Source organism: Macrobrachium nipponense, chromosome 12 (assembly GCF_015104395.2).
Source record: "Macrobrachium nipponense isolate FS-2020 chromosome 12, ASM1510439v2, whole genome shotgun sequence".
NCBI classification, from domain to species: Eukaryota; Metazoa; Arthropoda; class Malacostraca; order Decapoda; family Palaemonidae; genus Macrobrachium; species Macrobrachium nipponense.
Genome location: NC_087205.1, coordinates 3,598,024 through 3,610,523, shown reverse-complemented (window position 1 = coordinate 3,610,523; position 12,500 = coordinate 3,598,024).

Sequence of the window (12,500 nt, the reverse complement as noted above, 5' to 3'; positions counted from 1 at the left end):
TTTCTTTGGTATAATTATTGGGGCTTTGCTTACTTAATGTTTTGTTGACATTTGATTCCATCTATTCTGAACTGTGTTCATTCAGGTAAGTTTTTTTTTTGGTGTGGGTGTGTGTGTGTGTATATATTATGTATATATATATATATATATATATATATATATATATATATATATATATATATATATATATATCATATATATGCGTGTGTGTGTGAGTGTATATAATGGCACATTAGACGAAACTTTCATTGTCCTTTGCCTTGGAATTCCTTGTCTTTTTATCCCCCTATGGTTCTTACGCATCTGACTGTCTCTTATTTTTCCGTCTCATTTAAAATGCATCCTACATCAACTCAAGGTAAGGACTCTCGCTATCAATTTGTTCTTCAACCAATGGCGCATCAAGTTCCTATTTATTTATTGATATACCTATATATGTCACTTTTGTCTTTAAATCTATTCTATTCATTTATTCCTGTGAAAGGGTCTGGACGAAAAAGTAAAGAAAGGTCAAACAGTAGCAAGCAAGCTTCAACTGGCGTGATTTTGGTCCAAGGCAAAGAGAAGGAACCCAGAGGAATTTTCAGACAAAATATCCGTTACTGAAAAAAGAAAAAAAAGAAAATTCAACGTGCTCAGTATCTTAGCATTCTTTGGCACCGTGCCGATAAGCAAAATCCCAGTGACGGATTAGACCCAACTGAGTTTGGATGGAATAAAGATGGTCATGCTTTTATTCCGGAATGGTTTGAGGGAAGCTCCGTGCCAATGGCCCTCATCCAGAACACTACTAATGTGGCAGAAACTGATACCTGCACTGAGATTGATCATGATGAAAGTGATGATCAATGGACAGATGATGAAAGTGCAAGTGATGGAGACACATATTAAATACAGATATTTGTCAAGGTAATATGTTTTTGCAGATTTTTATCATCATGATGCCATGATCATATAAGCATAAATGCATCATGGACATTATTGGCTTTAAAGCGTAATTTGTATTTAGTTATTTATTTATTTCATTTCTACAAAGCAGTGGACAGTAACAACTGGTAATGAAATTTGTTTGTTATATGTTAATCTGAGGTAAATGTATATGACTATTTTATGTGGTAAATGTATATTGACATGTGTTGTATACCTTTAATGATACTGTGCACATATTTATTTGCATTGTACATTTGTTTAGACTTTCTAAAAGGGTTCTTCATTAAATGTTACCGATTTCATATTTTCCCATATGTTAATCCGCAATATATTGGAAAAGTGCCATTAAGTTGATATATACTGTTAAGAATAAATACTGTTTATTATTCCCATTTGTATATGGAAGTGAGACAGACAATCTTGAAATGCTGACATTTATTTGGTACATATACTGTTATGATTAATTATATACTTTTTTATTCAATCTGTTTTATATTAAAGTGAGACAATGAACTTGAAATGTAGACATTCATTATGGCATTTTGTGTTTTATAATTTTTCTTACTATGATTAAAGAATGAGATTATACACTTATATGTAAATATGGACAGATTATTTTCATGAGTGATTTGTATTTATTTTCAAATAAAACTGGTCAGTGAGTGTTAAGGAAACGTATTTGTGCTATTAGTTATATCAGTAGGTAAGGCATAAGACACTATAATGCTTTCATGTTTGTTAAATCTGCAGTAAACGTGTATAGGAACACTTGTCTTGATACCATGCTCAAAGTACATATGTTAATTTTTTCCTCTATTTGAAAAGGAATTTCATTAAATGTTACCGATGTATGATTCTTCCAATGTCAAACCCCTGACAATACAACTGTACTTGTAAGTACGTACATAGCATACAAGTTTGTTTTTTCCCTTTCTTTTTCAAAAGTAATTTCAATAAATTTTACGGATGCAGGATACTTCCAAAGCAAACCCCTGACAATGCAGTGGAACTATACTTTTAAGTATGTACATAACGTACAAATAATATAATGAGTGATTTTTGTTTTTGACAATCAAATATGAGTAATTGTGGTAATGGGGCTATAGTTAGTACTTGGATGTAAAGCATATTTCGTTAATAGTGAGTTTTCTTACCTGGTGGAGAAATACATCAGAGATATGTTCGAAGTCACTGAATCTGGTAAATCCTATGTGTATAATAAATCATATGGAATGTTTTTGCCTTTTAACTTGTATCAGGTTCACGAATTGCAGAAAATTGTCATTTTCTTGATGAATATTTTTAATGTTAGTATCGCTTATGGTAGATGTTGAATCATTTCCAGGTATCCCATCTCTCCCCTCCAACCGTTGGCTATGTCTGTAGAAGGTAACAACCCACTAAAATGTTAGTATCTCCAATGTTGGATGCAGATCCTGTCTCCCCCCTCCCCACTCGTTGTGGGGTGTCTGTCAGGGGAAACCACCCACTAAAATGTCTGTCATTACCACCACAGTACTCTACGATGTGCAGTGCTATTGCAGTGTAAATTTTACTTAGTAGCTCCAACGGTGGATGCAGATCCTGCCTCCCCACTCCCCACTCGTTGTGGGGCGTCTGTTAGGGGGTAACCACCCACTAAAACGTCTGTCATTACCACCACAGTATTCTAGGATGTGCAGTGCTACTGTAGTGTAAATTTTACTCGGTATCTCCTAAGTTGGATCTAGATCCAATTAAACCTCCCTTTTCAGTGCGTCTGTCAGGGGGAACCCACCCTCCAAAATGTCTGTCACTGATCATTCTATAATCAGTAGAGTCTGCAGATATGTTATATATTAGTTTCATCTGGTATCTCATATATTGGATCTAGACCCAAAATCTAACAAGCAATTAGTGGTGCTTGTTAAGTAAGCCACCCGTATATTTTCGGCAGACGGTCAGTTTCACAGTTTACAAGTATAGTCCTAAATACCAGTAGGGGTTACAATCGGTATCTCGTTCGTTGCATCTCAATGGTCCGGGCTGCAACTCTAGATGCCAGTAAAATGCGAAAAGGTTTACCTAGAGCAGTTGTGGAATCCTCAGGTCTCCAAATATTTCAGCGAGGTGTTAATTCATTCCTGATTTCCGCTGACAATACCTGAATTTCAGGTATATCGGTTTTGTTTACTACTCCCTCCTTACATTCAAGTTAACTCTCTCTCCTCTCTTCTCTCTCTCTCTCTCTCTCTCTCTCTCTCTCTCTCTATGCAGGCTGATTTCCCATTGGAACCTTCTCAGTCTGTTGACACTGTCCATATAAAGGTTTTCAGCTGAAGATTCAAAGAGGCGAAGAAAGAACTCAAGATATCTACTACATGAACAGTATCTCATAAGGGATCATTTTCATGCCGGTCCCAAGTAATGTCAAACCTTTCTGTAAATCGTAGAATCACAGAGGACACGCGCAAGCGGCAATGAGTCACACTGAGACACGAAAACCTACCTAAGCTGCAGTTGAGAAATATTAAGAAACTGTTTAGGCATAGGTACACGGTGCATAAAGGTTACTTCGTGTAGATGCTGTTGACTGAAGAATGTTTGCCAATTGCAATGCGCAAGCACGCGAGCAAACGTTCGTCGTTTTGTTGTTGCAAAGACCCGAGTATTGCACTCTGCAACGTCTCTCCCTCTCTCTCTTTCTCTCTCTCTCTCTCTATACATGTCGCGTCGCGACTTTTAAGAAGAGAGGGGGAAAGAAAGAAAGAAAGAAAGAAAGAAAGAAAGAAAAGAAAGAAAGAAAGAAAGGGGGTTGGGGGAGCCTGTGAGTAAACATCAGCAAAGCCTTCGTGCAAGAACAGCATAGTCGTGTCAACAGAGCGTAGTTAAGCCATTCATTCCGGTTGTGCGTAGTTCATGTGTAGTAAAAAAAATAAATAAATAAAAAGTATAATATTGTCAGTACATTTAAAAGGGGAGCTAAGTCAAGTTATCTAGTCAGCTTGACAACTTTACACGTGCTCATAAAATTTACTAGATAATTCGATATATACGATGGCTGTTCATTATATTAATGCTTTTATTTGAGCTGTAGAATGAATTAATGAATGAATTTGTCATTATCTGGTATCTGAATAATATTATCATATTTACGAACCTTATAAAACGTTGTAGCAAGTTGTATTCTGCAATCAAACGAAGCAGATGTCTTAACATCTGATCTTGCATTATCATCGTAAATGAGTTACTGAATTATCGAGTTGGAAGCAGGAAGTAGAACCTATAACGATGCTTTGCCGAGATTTTCTCTCGAAAAACAAGTCAAGTATTATTTTGAATGAAGATCTATAGCTCGTCCATAACCTGATAATGAAATCCAGCTTTAAACGGGCATTTAAAACTTTTAAGGAGCTAAATCAAATTCAAAATTCCAAACTGATGCGATGAAATTTTATGTAAAACATATAAGCACACACATACACGTGGGCGAGCGCAAAGATCTCATATAAAACAGAATAAAAACGGAAACCAGGTCTCGCCTTTAAAACTATATAAAAAAGATTATAGCTGACCCGGCGGACTTATCCCACATTAAAATTCCATTTTCCAATCCCATGAAAAACAACAAATCCAACAGTCGGATAAATAAGGGCTTTGGCGATCAAGGTACAAATAGAAAACGCCACTCGCTGTTGCTGCTGCTTCCGAAGTGTCGACACCGACTCAAGGCGAACAGGGGAACGTAGTGTAAACATGCCGGCCGGCCTGGGAGTTGCTGTCAGAGACCAACCACGGATCTGAGTTCAACTTTCACTTGGCGGACTACCTACCTACCTAACTCCTTGCCCTTCCTCGTCGGTCTCCTCCGCATGGTATAAAGAGTTCCCGTGAATGTTAAATGATTTGTTCTAATCTGATTATCGGGGAATAATTCCTAAGTGTAAATGGCAAAATCTTGACGTTGAAAGCACCCGAAGAATCCAAACCATTCTCAATATAAAAACAAGTTCAAAATGCGCCCTTCAAACTCTCAGCCAAGGTCCAGTGGTGGGTGGCCTGTGTTTCGGCACCTATAGCGGTGCCGAACGCACGTTCATGGCTAACTTTAACCTTAAATAAAGTAAAAACCATTGAGGCTTGAGGGCTGAATTTTTGTATGTATAATGATTGAAGGGTGGATGATCAACATACCAATTTCCAGCCGTCTAGCCTCAGTAGCTTTTACGATCTGAAGGCGGATAGAAATATTGCGGACGGACAGACGTTTAGCCATCTCAATAGTTTTTCATTTACAGGAAAACAAAAAAAAGGTTCAATTCTATATCTGGATACGTCACAAAATCTATTTAGCTCTTATTTCGATTTCGCTGAATTCCGGCAATAACTTAGGTTCTGTAAGTTATACTGCACAAGAGATTAATTGGCGTTTAGCTGAAATATGAATATGGCATATTCCTGTACTGTTTTGTTCTCTATACGCAATCCTTCCTATGAGAAAAAGGTTTAATGTTGAACACATATTAATGTTTTATATATATATATACATATATATATATGTATAACAGAATCACGAAAGTTAGGAACGTGATAAATCCATAAATAAAGATAAATGCCACGAAGGAAAAATAAACGAATGAGTCTGCGAGATCTTTCGGCTGAAAAGCCCTTTACTGAAGCAGCTACTGACAAAAATACGAGAAAAGACAATACAAGAAGGTTCGTATAACTGACAGATAGGGATTATAAAAGGATTAGTGCCTAGAATCCGACACACCTGGAAGATAAGAGACCTTCCCAAACAAGCATAAACAAAGGGTGCAATTAAAGGTTTAAGACAATCATCTCAGATACAATCTCCAGACAATTAAAGGATTATAGGTGACAGCTATACGGAACCTGGTAGACAAAACCATATTCACAAAAAATGACAGACATACATTACAATAAAAAAAAATTTTTATTATTTTTTTAATAACTCTAAGGCAACTGATTTTTATTTAAGTCAGTAATTATATATTTGAAATGAGGTCATTCTTAAACATGTTACAGATACAAGGGTCTAAATGAAAAAGGCCACGACTAACATTGAAATTACAATGAAAAGTAAGTTGTATTAAAGCAGATTCTAAAAGATTTCGTGATAAGACATCTCTTGACCGTGCAATTACTGAACTGTCAATCCAATTAATTCGGTGGTTGTGTTCACTTAAATGAATAAATAATGCATTAGATTTTTGCCCAGTTTTTACAGAGTATTTATGCTGGCTTAGCCTTACTTCTAAGCCCTTGCTCGACTGTCCGAGGTAGAATGAGGGACAATCCATACATGGAATTTTATATATTATGTTGTTGCTTTCTCTGGGGCCATTTTTATTAACATTCTTTTTAGTGTGTTATTATAGGAAGAAACAAGGTTGACATTAAAAGCTTTTAACAATGGTTTAATGGTTTCAAATCCGTTAAAATAAGGCAAACTGAGAATGTTCTTAGAATTTTCTTTCTGTGTGTTGTTTTCAGTATAAAACTTTTTGTGGGCTTTATTATAACAAATGTCTAATATATGTGAAGGATAGCATAAATCTTTCCCTATTTTTCTTATGTATTCAATTTCTTGATCCAAATATTGTGGACTGACAATTCGCAATGCTCGTAAAAACATAGAGGAAAAAGTTGATATTTTATATTAAGATGGTGGCCTGAGAAGAAATGAACATAGTTAAGTTATTAGTCGGTTTCCTATAAATACTGAATTTACATTGAAATGGTTCTCTATGTATCAAAACGTCTAAGAAAGGGAGGCAATTGTCTTTTTCTAATTCTAGAGTAAACTTAATCGATGGTACCTGGTTATTTAATTTAGAGAGTAAATCATTTACATCAATACCGACAGGAAGAACAGCTAAACAATCATCAACGTAACGATACCACTTTACAGGAATATGAATGATATTAGGTAAGTAGCGTTTTTCGAAGAATTCCATATACAGGTTTGAGAGCAATGGTGATAAAGGATTTCCCATTGCCATGCCAAAAATTTTTTGATAAAATTCACCATTGAATATAAACTTACAATCACAAATGCACAAACTCGTGAGTCGGATTCTAGGCACTAATCCTTTTATAACCCTCTATCTGTCAGTTATACGAACCTTCTTGTATTGTCTTTTCTCGTATTTTTGTCAGAGCTGCTTCAGTAAAGGGCTTTTCAGCCGAAAGATCTCGCAGACGTCATTCGTTTATTTTTCCTTTCGTGGCAATTTATCTTTATTTTTATATATATATATATATATATATATATATATATATATATATATATATATATATATATATTTTTATATATATATATATATATTATCTATTATAATATTTATTGTATATATATATATATATATATATATATATTATATTATTTATATATGTGTGTGTGTGTGTGTGTGTGTTGTTCGCGCTCTTTTGCGTGAGGTTGATCGACTGATTTATACTTTTGGCATACGCGCCAAGCACTGGGGAAACTAAGTAATACCTACATTGTACCGCATGTGGTACACTTAAGGAAATACCCTCCTACGGAACCGCTTTTGAGAGAGAGAGAGAGAGAGAGAGAGAGAGAGAGAGAGAGAGAGAGCATGTGTGTAAGTACTTCCTGTGCCAGAGATCCAGTCATCCATGATACACTGACTGTACTCAGTGGCCCTGGCTCCAGCTGATAGCTATCAATGTCGCTGACTCAAGATATAGACTTGTTTTTCGGCTTGTGTAAGTCCTGCTGCATTCCTTCATTTTGGGTGTTGGAAAACTGACGAAATTGTCCAAATCACAGAAATATAGGAAATCAATTTTAAATTGATTTATAAATTTAAAAAATAATTCATAAATCGCAGTGAATATTTTCATTACAGTGAATTGACAGAATGTTTTGTTCTTACAAGTTAGTGATTTTCATAAATAATAATAATAAATAATCATAAAATTATCAATAATATAAATAATTATTAATTATTTTATTATTAAGATATTATTGATATTATTATTATATTATATATTATATATATATATTAATAACCAGGGACTTCATAATAATAATAATACAATAATAATAAATAAATAATAATAATAAAATCAATAACTAATAATAATTAATAATAATAATAATAATAATAATTTACCAGGTACTACATGAAAGATTTCCAAAGTGCAAGAGGAAAAACATGCGATGATTTTATGTCAACCTTTTCAGTAGTTGAATAAATAAAATTATCAATATTAATTTCCTGATATCGTTCCTCGCCCTGCGATTTATCAAGGTCAAAGGCAAATGAATGAAAGACCTTCATTTGCATTATTGGTAATACACACGAAGAATTCATGATCGTATGGAACACGATGGTAAACCAACAAAAAGCGGAAACAGAGAAACGAAAACAAAATTCCGGAACGTGTCGGTTGCTCTGTTCTTGGGATGTTCAGCTCTCTCTCTCTCTCTCTCTCTCTCTCTCTCTCTCTCTAAGATGACATAGCTTCAAGACAGTCAGTAGGGGAAATTTGAAAGATAGAATTCACCTTAATTTTCATCGTCATGACTTTTATCCTGTTAATAAACATCAAAATCCCCTTTATTCTCGTAAATTCTCATAATTATCATTTAATGTCTATATTATAAGATAGAAAAATAAAAAGGACAGGTGTTCAAAGAGAAATCAAATATTCATTTATGACTTGCATCCAAGCACATTTGTTAGTTAGTTACCATTTTAAAAAAAAATTTTAATCAAATTCACAGAATTGTCATTTATAGATATTTTCTTCTTGATTTTAGAAATGCCACGAAATGAAGATGAGATGTTTTGCATGTTTGCATGAATGAAAGGAAGATTTTCGTTTTGTCACACTAATAAGAGGAGATTTTAGTATTGCCACATAAATAAGATTTTTGTTTTGTCACACTAATAAGAGGAGATTTTTGTATTCCCTTATTAATAAGGGGAGATTCTTGTATTGCCTCATTAATAAGAGGAGATATTTGTGTTCCCTTATTAATAAGGGAAGATTCTTGTATTGTCTCATTAATAAGAGGAGATTTTTGTATTGCCTCATTAATAAGGGGAGATTTTTGTATTGCCTCATTAATAAGAGGAGATTTTTGTATTCCCTCATTAATAAGGGGAGATTTTTGTATTTGTATTGCCACATTGACAAGAGGAGAGTTTTGTATTCCACATTCACAAGAGGAGATTTTTGTATTGCCTCATTAATAAGAGGAGATATTTGTATTCCCTCATTAATAAGGGGACATTCTTGTATTGCCTCATTAATAAGAGGAGATTTTTGTATTGCCTCATTAATAAGAGGAGATTTTTGTATTCCCTCATTAATAAGAGGAGATATTTGTATTCCCTCATTAATAAGGGGACATTCTTGTATTGCCTCATTAATAAGAAGAGATTTTTGCATCGCCACTTTAACAAGAGGAGATTTTTGTATTCCCTCATTAATAAGAGGATATTTTTGTATTCCCTCATTAATAAGGGGAGATTTTGTACTCCCACATTAACAAGAGGAGATTTTTGTCCTGCCGCACAAATGAGAGGAATTCAGAACTTGAAAAAAAAAAATGAAAGAATCATTCACTATTACAAACGTTAACGTGAGAGGAAACTGAAAGCGTGCAGGCTGCAATAATTCCCGACATGGGGGTCCAAAGGAAGCTTAACATTCATGCATGACCTGTGACCTTCTGTGCAATCTGGCCTGACCTACTTACCGTCTCTGTGAGGATGAGAGAGAGAGGGCGGGCGGTCGGCGGCGTAAAAGAGAGAGAGAGAGAGAGAGAGAGAGAGAGAGAGAGAGAGAGACGGAAATTTGGAAATGACGTGGAAATGATTTTTTTAACCCTGCGACTGGGAGAGATGGTGCAGGTTAGAGCCAGTTTCATCGATTCCGGATATCAGCGAACAATTCGTCGTAGCCCCCCGTCCAGAGACTGGCGATGCAGGGTGACCTTGAAGTGGTCAAGGGGAGGTTACCGGGAAGAGAGAGAGAGAGAGAGAGAGCAGACATAACGACTTGTTTTCATCGCGTTGCGGTGCCTCGTTGTCGCCAACATTACGGCACTTGGATATTTTCGCCACCGCATTTTGAAATTGAATGATTCGACGAATTATGGTCGTAACGTAATGCTAAAATAAACGTGTTGTTACCTCTGCCAACGAAGTACTAAGGCGGACGATAGACTGCATCTACCTGTAGATAGCTGTCAGTCTGTTTGTTCGTTCGTTCGTTCGTCTGTCCATAGGATATCCTGAAAGGTTATTGATGAATTTTATTGATATTTTGTGGATGGATGAACTTTACGCAGAGGGAGAATCAGTAAGGTCGAGATACATCTGGATTCGGATGTAGATCCAGGATTTTTTTTTTTTTTTTTTTTTTTTTTTTTTTTTTTTTTTTGCGGTTTTTACTGTTGGTGACATTCTCGTTTTGTGCCATCAGAGATTCTTGAGAAACTTTGTGTTCAGTATTTTATTTTACCGAGCTGGTCAGCTTCTATTTAAGAATGACGCAAAGAGGGTTATCGTAGGCTCCCATTGTTCTTCGTACGGTGCTATTTGCATTCCCTTTGTTCTGGAAAAAGGACGTATGGACAACAATAATCCTTTGACATCGATCCCTCCATTGATTTATCTTCAGAAAATGCATTTAAGGTTTTGAGATTGCCGTAAATATTTCCACGATAATATAAGGCTATTTACAACAATCCTTTGTCAAGGAGAGAGAGAGAGAGAGAGAGAGAGAGAGAGAGAGAGAGAGAGAGAGAGAGAAGAGCCTTCCATTCTTCACGAGAGTTACAAGGAGATACAAGGATTAGGATATCTCAAAGATTTGTTAGTCCATCCGAGGAGACATCGTGTGCTCACTAATCTGGAGAGAGAGAGAGAGAGAGAGAGAGAGAGAGAGAGAGAGCAGAACCTTCCATTCTTCACGAGAGAGAGAGAGAGAGAGAGAGAGAGAGAGAGAGCAGAACCTTCCATTCTTCACGAGAGAGGAGAGAGAGAGAGAGAGAGAGAGGAGAACCTTCCATTCTTCACAGAGAGAGCAGAAACCTTCCATTTTCTGCAGAGAGAGAGAGAGAGAGGAGGAGAACCGAGAGGAAGAACCTTCCATTCTCACGATTGAGAGAGGAGAGAGAGAGAGAGAGAAGAGACGAGGAACCTTCCATTCTTAACGAGAGAGAGAAACCTTCCATCTGTCACGAGAAGAGAGAGAGCGAGAGAGAGAGAAGCCTCCATTCTTCACGAGAGAGAGAGAGAGAGAGAGAGAGAGAGAGACAGAAACCTTCCATCATTCTTCACGAGAGAGAGAGATTAGAGAGGAGAGAGAGACCTTCCATTCTTCACGAGAGAGAGAGAGAGAGAGAGAAGAGAGAAGAACCTTCCATTCTTCACGAGAGAGAGAGAGAGAGAGAGAGAGAGAGAGAGAGAAGAGTGAGAGAGAGAGAGAGTAAAAACCTTCCATTCTTCACGAAACAGGACTTGCCCGTCCAGTACTGCAGGTTGACCCTCACTCTTTCCATTGCTTCCTTCGGGTCCGGGCGAGGTATAAGGACATCAAGTAGCCCGGCCTAACATGAAGAAGTTATATCGCTAATTAACCCTCTTTTTTTTTTTTTAATTATAAGTCGTGTGTCTATCCAAGACGAAAAAGGCGGGAAACAAGAAGAACTGAGTATCAGGTTTAGGAAAATCGATGTGATATTAAGAGGAAAAGGGGAAAAGGGGGAAAATGGAAAGTGACACTGACCTTGACGTTACAGAGGAGTAAACGAAAGTTATCGAACGAGCAGACCTGTAGGCGAAGGAGCGACAGCCGGGGAGAAGGGGGGGCGGGTGAAGGGGGTGGGGTTTGACCGTAACCTAACCAGCACGAGGAGAGAATGCAGGGAGGAAGAATTACGGAAAAGAAATGAATTTCGAAGACGTGAGGTATAATCATTATCTAAAAGTAGACTTTTTCAGGCTATGTTAGAAGGACTGCACATTACGGTTTTACAGTGCTCATTCTGGTCTATCTACCTGTCTATTTATCAGTAATAAAATCAATCTCTCTCTCTCTCTCTCTCTCTCTCGCATTTGCTAAAGCATTATCTCTCTCTCTCTCTCTCTCTCGCATTTGCTAAAGCACTATCTCTCTCTCTCTCTCTCGCATTTGCTGAAGCATTATTTTTCTCTCTCTCTCTCTCTCATTTGCTGAAGCATTGCCATACGACCGAACAAGGGAGGAGTCCCAAAGCAAAATAATATCCTCTCTTTAATGCACTGCTTCAAGACCAAAGGAAAGACGATAGTCTCTCTCTCTCTCTCTCTCTCTCTCTCTCTCTCTCTCTGCAAACCAACGCCTGTTCTGGACTGGTGCCAGTAAGAGAAGTCTGGAATGCTCACCAAAGAGCCAGACGGTACAATTCCAGGTGAAAGGGACGTATAGTATTTATCAGCTACATTTTAGAAGCTGGCTCATAAAGATTTTGGTCAGTGTTCGTATTCAGCACTCGGTGTTTGTCACAGATATTGCGGCCTAAAAATGATATCAAGTTG